Here is an 8,155-nt window from a genome sequence, read left to right on the forward strand (position 1 = left end):
CGGACTAGATGATCTGCTCAGGTCCCTTCCGACCCTAGAAACTATGAAACTATGTGCAGTTTGTAAAGCCCTGGCCAGGCGGTGTCATTCGGCCATCAAACCGACCGTGCAGGAGGAAGAGCAGGCTTGGCACAGAACGTAAGCACGCACTGAGCTTTAAATACTAACTGAAATCCAGCCCAAAGACACAAAGGACTTAAGCACATGCTTATGCTTTGTTAAACCAGGGCCTTACTTTTTCACCTTCTCTAGTATTTGTCCTGACTTCCCTTGACACTTCTACCCTGCCCCCGGGACTGTGTGGACGTGGCGCTGGGAAAGCAGGCATCCTCGGGGCAGCTGTGGTCTTCTATAGACGTCATTTAAGATTCACAGCACGGCCCCAACTTTACTCTCAGCTTTGCAAGCTGTGGGGCTGGAAGCAACTTCTTCTTCTCTCTCCTTTGCATGAGGGAACATCCTATAAAATGGATTTTACAATGCCACCCAAACACTGCCTGGGCAACGGGATCACTCCTGTGGGCTGCTCTTATCCAAAGGGCAGAGGGGAAGCAATCACTTCTGTGCTGAACCCCTATAAATTCTCAATTCCATCCTGTTTTTAATTAGAACTTTCTTCAAACCACTCCCGGTCTCATACATCAGGTGCTGATTTGGCACTGGCGAGGAAACAACCAATAAACTTCACAATCAATCTGCAGTTAGTGCTCAATCCACCTTGCTTTGCTTCTTGTTTGCTTCCTTTGTGCATGTTCTCATGGAAAGCAGTATTAAATTGCAGACATGTGGCAAACTTGAGCAGCATCTGACTGGTCACATGTGGTCTTCTGTAAGCCTGTTCATTGAGGAACAAGTGAAGCACCTGGGTGAACTATTTCAAGACAGGTAGCTGAACAAAACCCGCATTGCAACCGCTCATCTTCATCTGAGTGACCAGAGGAGATCCCAGTTTGGGTCAAACATGGCATGAGTGAGTGGGGGTCATTCCTCCTTTCCCTCTACCTCACCCTGATCTCAGGGTTTGCTCCTCCGAGTCAGATCTGATGCGGAAAGTTTGGTGCCCAAAAGCTTGCTAAACTTCTCTCCCATCTATACAGCTGGTCCAATAAAACACCACAAAAAACCCTTTGCCTCTTGTACACTACAACGCTCCACCCCTACTGACTCCTCCATGCCATTTGTAAAATCCATCCTTTTCTTTCTGCCTCCATACCCAGGACTCTCATCCTTTTCCATCTGGATTTCTGTGGTCTACGCCTGCATGTCGCCCTAAAATTCACATCCCCCCTGCTTCGGTTCGTATGCACCACTGCTTCCGCAGGGATTATGTTCCTTGCCTTTCGGTCTGTCACTCCTGATATCTGAACAGCCCCATTGGCTCCTCCTGTTTCGCCACATCAAGTTCAAATGTCTTCTCATGGAGGTCCCTTGCCACCCCATCCTTCCCTACTTGTTTGTTCACTTCCAGTGTCCCATCCCCACACACACTCACACCAGCCAGGGCTGCCCAGAGGCGCCAGTCTCGTCTAAGCGTTTCAGACAGATGTTGCCATGTTTTCTTAAACTTTGCTTCTTATGCGTGGAATGGTCTCCCTTGTCCGAGCTCTCAAAACCTGCTTGCATCGCAATGTGTCTGAGAGCTCAGTCTATTAGTGATAGCTTGAGAGATGGGGATTGCAGCAATTCTCTACATACAGACACTGCAAACAAATCTACGCGCACATGTGCTTACATTTAGATCTGGTTGCGTTCCTCTCGTCTACCTTTAATATGTCAATCTTCTTTGTGGGTTGTACATTTGCCGAGGCGGGTACATGTTTGCACAGCGTACTTCTTTAAGCCAGCCCCCCTCCTGCCTGGGGGTTACTCCAATAATAAAAAGAGCAGGAGGAAGTACACAGATTTCTTTTCATCAGTGAGTACTCTTTCAAACTCTTCCCTCTTGGCACCAGACACGACACTAACAGAGCTGAGTGTGACCGAGCCCAGAGCGGTGAGAACACACGACTAAGGGAGAATGGGAAGAAAACACTCTAAAAGACGCACCTGGTGAAAAGTCTGCACAGCGCAGGCCTCCTGGCAATGACTAGATTCTCAGTGGTGGCCAGACACCGCCAGCGTGCGGGCAGGCGATGACAGGCGTCTTGCCCTGATCTCCCAGAGCTCCCCTTCAAGAGATATATGGGACGTGCACACAACTATGCACGGAGACGAACCAGCGAGCCGGATTCACAAGTAGGCCCCATGTCTCAGGGGGTGGGGAAAGCATCACCAACCCCTTTTGTCATCTGCTGCAACAGTCCTGGAACCAAAGGGATGAGTTCCCTGCTGGCGCAGTGAAGTGATGCTCTTCTCTCTCCTCCCTCTGGCAGGTCTGTGCTGGCAGTTCTCGCTAACTGTGCTCAAGCGACATTTGGATTTATTTCCCAAGTGCCCAAAGCCCACTGTAAAGCTTGGCACGCACACAAAGCAACAAGGTCCTTGGTCAGACATTCTCACGAGTGAATCCCTGGACCCTGCATCTCACTCTTACCCTAGAGCCATGTCTACATGGGGTGCGTGTGACTGGCGCGCTGTACTGAAAAGGTGCTCCTAGTGAGAACAGAGATCTCAGAGCTTGGCTGCAGTTCGCATGGGTGCAGTGAAACCACCTCACCCCTCTAGCTGGTACAAGCTCTGCCAGACAAAACCCAGGTTAGCAAGTACCACTGTCTACACTTAGAGGAAAGGCTGAAAGAACTGGGGTTGTTTAGTCCGGAGAGAAGAATGGGGGGGAGGGTTTGATAACAGGCTTCAAATCCCTGAAGGGTAGTTACAAAGAGGACGCTGATGGACTACTCTCTACGGCCGTACGGGCCAGGTCTAGAAGGAATGGTCTCCAGTTGTGGCAGAGGAAATTTAGGTTGGAGATGAGGACAAACTTGCTCATAGCGTGGGTGCTTCAGCCTTGGTACAGACTGCCCAGAGAGTGTGCGAAATCTCCATCCTTGCATGAGGTCAGGAGCTGGTTGGACCGACACATAGATGGGTGCTTTAGTCAGGGATGCTCCTGCCTTGAGCAGGGGGCTGGACTAGATGTGACCTCCTGAGGTCCCTGTCAGCCCTGCTTTCCTATGGCGCCGGGATTCTGCAGGCAAAACCACGTCAGTTGGGGATCACGCCTCTCCTCTACCCCACAGATCGGCAGAGCCAGCAGAGGTCTGTAGTGTGCACATAGCTTTACACCTTGATCTCAGGGCTCAGCGAAGGCTGCAGTTTCTCCCAGATGAGACATATCCTCCAAGATAAGGCTGACTTTGCTTCTGGTGCTGTAAAGGGTACATTTGCTGCTTTTCTGGTTTAAGAGCAGACCTTTATATGCAGACTGAAAAAGTCTACATATAACAGTGACTCACAAAAAGGCACGAGCCACCCAACACTGAATGCTGCTAACGATCCAACATGCCACACACCTCTTAAACACAGTGGCAAGACTGAATCCAAGTACTGCATCTCTCCCTGCCCATGCTCCTGTGTTATCATCATATTGATACTGTGAGTTTTCCACGCAGGTAGACTCTTAGTCACTTGTTCTACATGTCTGTAGGGCTTTCTCTTTGACCTTCCCAGCAGTTTTTCCCCTTTCTGTTCAGAGGCCAGAAACGACAATCCGTCTGAAACCTTCACTCTGTTCCACCTTCTCTCAACCCCAGGTAAACACATGATAACTGCTCTCATGCCATCCGGGCCAAGAAGTAGTCAGGCACCTCCACCTTGACCTCTCTGTCTTCTTGCAACTTCAGTGCTGTACCTGTGCAGAACGGAGGTGCTGACTGGGCTGGACTGCCTAACGAGGGGTTCCTATAACGCCACCGTGAATGGTTCTCGCTGATCTTCTGCTTGACGAATTAACGGCACCATTCTACTGGGGAATCTTTTGACACTGGTTTCAAATAAATCTATGCCAGCAAAACTGGAAAAAACATGCCACTTTTACCGCCAAAACATGGAACCTTGCAGAGCAGCTGTCACATGGTGCAGCGCTGAGCACAACAGATATAAAGGCAGGCTGCACTCCTGTACTGAGGCTCCTGTACAGGTTTAGATCTTGGACTCTGTCCGTGGTGTGACCCTGTGCCTACATGGAGCATCGCTGACTTCAGATGGCCAAGTCCTTGGGTGCATCTACACGAGACGCTTACTGTGCATTAGCCTAATAACACTGCACAGTTGCACAGTGGTTATTAACTGTGTTAATACCCTACTGCACGGTGTTATTAGGCTAATGCACAGTAAGCACCACTAAAAAATCAGGCACCAACACTACTGCGCAGTAACTCTAGTTACTGGACATTCAGCTATTAGAGGTACTAAACTAAATGCGCTGCAATCAAAGTGCGTTAATGAACGTGTAGACGTGCCCCTTGGGGCAGGGGCTGCTCCTGTGTTGACAAATCAAGACTGGAAACAGGACGCATGCTTTTCACAGGAGGACACATTAAACACTGGCACAACGTACAGGGCTGTGAGGGGCACTCAGAATCCTAAAATCAAGATCTGACACGTGTCTGTAAATGATGACGTCCTCAAGCAGACAGAAGCTACGGAACTGGACAGAAGAAACTAGTGAAGGAAGTTCCGCAGCCACTCTTATGCAGATAACCAGACCAGATGGGCACAACTATCCCTTCTCATAACCCCCCACCCAACCCTACCTTGCTTCAATCTACTGCGGTTAACACATTGGTGGAGCTGGCTGCATTTCCTTGGTTGTACGCAAAGGGCCAGACCTCCCTGAAGTTGATTTAGCTAAGAGTCCTCATGTAATTCTGGACCACAAGTATCTTACCACCACTTTCATATTGGTCTCCTACCTTCTTAGGAATCCGCTGATCACAGTACCTATGGGTGATGCAGAAACATTTAAGTTTTTATTAGAAAGAAGTGGTTATGTCTGCCTACTGCTGCATTAGGTTTTCTGTTAATCAAGGATGAAGAAGCATTCATTGGCAGGTCATAAATCTGCCACATGGTTACAAGGGAAGTGACTTCCAGAATGTCAATGAGACGATTCTCAAATAGGGTTTGTATCTGACACCAGCATGGACCTTTAACTGCCTCGAGCTTCTTATGCCTTGGTCTTTCAACTAAACTGAGTGGCCCAAAGACCAGAATCCCTCCAGTACTGTCCCATCATTTGAGTCATTTGCAGTGAAACTGTTGGATCCCACTTCCCGCTGGTAATGGTACGCTATGCGCAGGCTATCATGGTGATACTTCCTGGAGTAAGTATGAACACTAATGCTGCATTTTTCAAACAAACAGCAGATTTCTAAGTCTTCACCTGCCCTGAGAGAGTGCAGGATCCAAGATGCCTTCTCCATTACTGTTATTTGCCCTAGTACCTAGCCATGGATCAGCATCCCACCATGCTGGGGGCTGTACAAACAGAACAAAGGAATGGTTCTTGCCACCAACAGCTTACAACGCGAATACCCTCCTCCATGCGCCTTTAGCAACAAAGGGTTGATCGTATTCTCAAAACCTGGAGACCAGAGAAATGTTCAGATACATTCAACTTAGACTGCACCATCTCCACCTCAAGCGAAACAACAGAGAAGGATCAGCTGCAGTCACCAGACAGACCAAAGATGCTTAGAGCTACCGTGCAGCAAATAAAGACACGCAAGGTTTTCAGGCGACCTGCTATTTCAGCTTGGGTAGTAGTTCCCTGACTGTGTAACTCAGTGCAATCATTTGTCACTGAGCTCCGGGTCGTGGTCCAGAGGGAACAGAGAACATTTTCCAGGCTGCAGCCTGTCACCTGGGCAGTCAACATCTCTCAGCACTTGTGCTGCTCTATAAATTACCTCCGCTAGCGGCTTTCAGCTGCCTGCCCCTCCTAGCTTGGTCAAGCACGCCCATCCGTCAGCACATGTGTAATATTCGTTACTTTATTGTCTCGCTGATGGAAGAGTTAGTTGTACAGCGGGAAATGCATTAAGGAGGGACTGAATTATTCTGCCTAGCCAACTCACTTTAATCCATCTGTAATCTTCTGTAAGAGGGGGATTTGTACTTGCTAAAATCATTGAACAAGAGCCTTTAGTGCTGGGCTATCTTCCGAGAGACCTAAACTAAAGCTGTGTTTGGTCTGCCCCACTCATCCACATCACCCAGCAACGAGAAATGGGTCATCATCCAAAAATAGTTGCCGCTGTCTAACCAGGCCCAAAATTCCTTGGTGTTTATCTTGGAAGAAGTGACCTCAGGCAGAGGGTAGCATCCAGGTGATGACCTCATTTTTTGGATAACGAGCTAACCAGAACTAATGCAATTTTCTGCTGCTACACCTTGTGGTATTCCCACCTGCTTCTACAGAGGCTACTCATCCCGACTCGGCCCCTGAGAGTTGGTGTCAGATTCTTGAAGGACGCACCCAACACGCCTGCGTCGGTCAGGAGATGGTCGTCTGTGGATCCTGATGCATTGGAAAACACAGCAGCTCCTATGGCACTCTGGACTTGAGAGGAGACTGTCGCCAGGACAGAAAAACGTCTTTGCTTCCTTTATGCTCTATGTAATGAATCAAAGCATTTGGGATTAGCCTCAAATGCTGTAACTACCCTCTGCAGTCATTACGCAGCCTTTTCTCAGTGCCTTTGGCTTCAGCTGCCAATGGGCTATTACTATGTTAATACCATTCTGTATTATTACTGGAAGATGGAGCCATGCTCCTCATGGAGGTAGGAAGCCAGCGTGGAAGTACACCCCTGGCAGGGATCATTAACATCTCCATCAAGCAGGGCAATGTGCACATTTCACTGAAGCAATGATCAGGCCCAGGCCCTTGCTCTGGAGACATTCCTCTGCCAGGAATCCCTTTGGCTGCTCCTGCACCATCTCACACACTCCTGGACTGGGAATGTTACAGGAAGGATCAGAGCAAGGCAGCTCTGAGTACCTCTGTACCTCAGTGACTCCTCTGGGGCCCTGGGAACATTGGGCTACTTTTGGACATTCGCTTCCTCTTGGGCTCCCACATACCGGCAGTGGCTCATCTGACTTCTCACTTCTTTAGGTTTGTGAAGTGGCTACTGACCTTGTAAGAGGCCTCCTGCTTTATACTGCTGCAGCGGGCTTTCCTGGGGCTGCTCTCCCATGTCACTCAGCAAATTCTACTGGAGCAAAATCTGGTGGAGCTGGTGATGCGAGCCACTGCGCCTGTGTTTTGCAAACAGCACTGGGTTTCCACTTGCTTCTAGGTGCGAATCAGGTGTCTCATCTACAACAAATCCTATGCAGGAGGGACTGGGCTTATCTAGCAATACTCAAAGCTCATGGCTGTTGCGGCACTTTTGCTGCACTTGGGGACTGGAAGCAGGGCACTTCTGGCAATGGGACTTACCTGAGAAACTCCTGGTCTCTTGTTTTTTGGAAGAATTAGAGTTTGCTGACTCTCAGCTCACAGTGAAAAACCTCTCTTTATCAAGCACTTTCTGGGCAACAGGAGGAGGAAAACTGTTTGTGAAGGGAAGCCTTCTACAAGGGGTGGTTAAAAATAGCTGACTTTGAGAGTAAGACTTGGGATCCTTTATAAAATACCGGTGTCTGCCCCTTTAGCCCCTTCTGTGATTTCACTGTAGGGCTGCTCACCTCTTATGCAAAACCCTGCCAGAACAACTGTGGCATCAACACACTAATCAAGAAGACAGCGTAGCTTATTAACAAATCAAAATGCTTCCTGGCACTTATGAGGACAGCAGAGTCTGTGATGTTGCCATACTGTATCCATTTACGAGTGAACTGGAGACCTGCTATTTTCTGTACACCAAGGAATTCTGATTTATGATGTGCTTAAAATTACTGTGAATTTCTATTAAAGACCAACACTTGGCAGCAAGGTACCCTACTTACCTGTAATTTAGTTCTGTAACAGTAGTATTCTCCATAGCCCTCACATCCTTTGGTTTTTTTATTTTTCAGATATGTGACTACACGAGCCAACTTGGCATTTTTCAAGGGTCGGACCGCTCCCATGGGGCTCTCCACAAACCTCAAGGCATGGAGCAGTAGGAATTTATTTCATAGATTTCATAGATTTCATAGACATCAGGGCTGGAAGGGACCTCGGGAGATCATCGAGTCCAGCCCCCTGCCCAAAGGGCAGGAAGTC

General features: G+C 48.6%; 1 protein-coding gene across 1 annotated transcript in view; it reads right to left on the reverse strand.

Moving 5' to 3' along the window:
* The window catches only part of EIF2B3 (eukaryotic translation initiation factor 2B subunit gamma), a 119,172-nt gene that overhangs the window by 17,971 nt on the left and 93,046 nt on the right, over positions 1-8,155 (reverse strand). The gene's annotated exons all lie outside the window — the stretch shown is intronic.

The sequence above is a fragment of the Crocodylus porosus genome, unplaced genomic scaffold, assembly GCF_001723895.1.
Source record: "Crocodylus porosus isolate Cpor-Errol unplaced genomic scaffold, CroPor_comp1, whole genome shotgun sequence".
NCBI classification, from domain to species: domain Eukaryota; kingdom Metazoa; phylum Chordata; order Crocodylia; family Crocodylidae; genus Crocodylus; species Crocodylus porosus.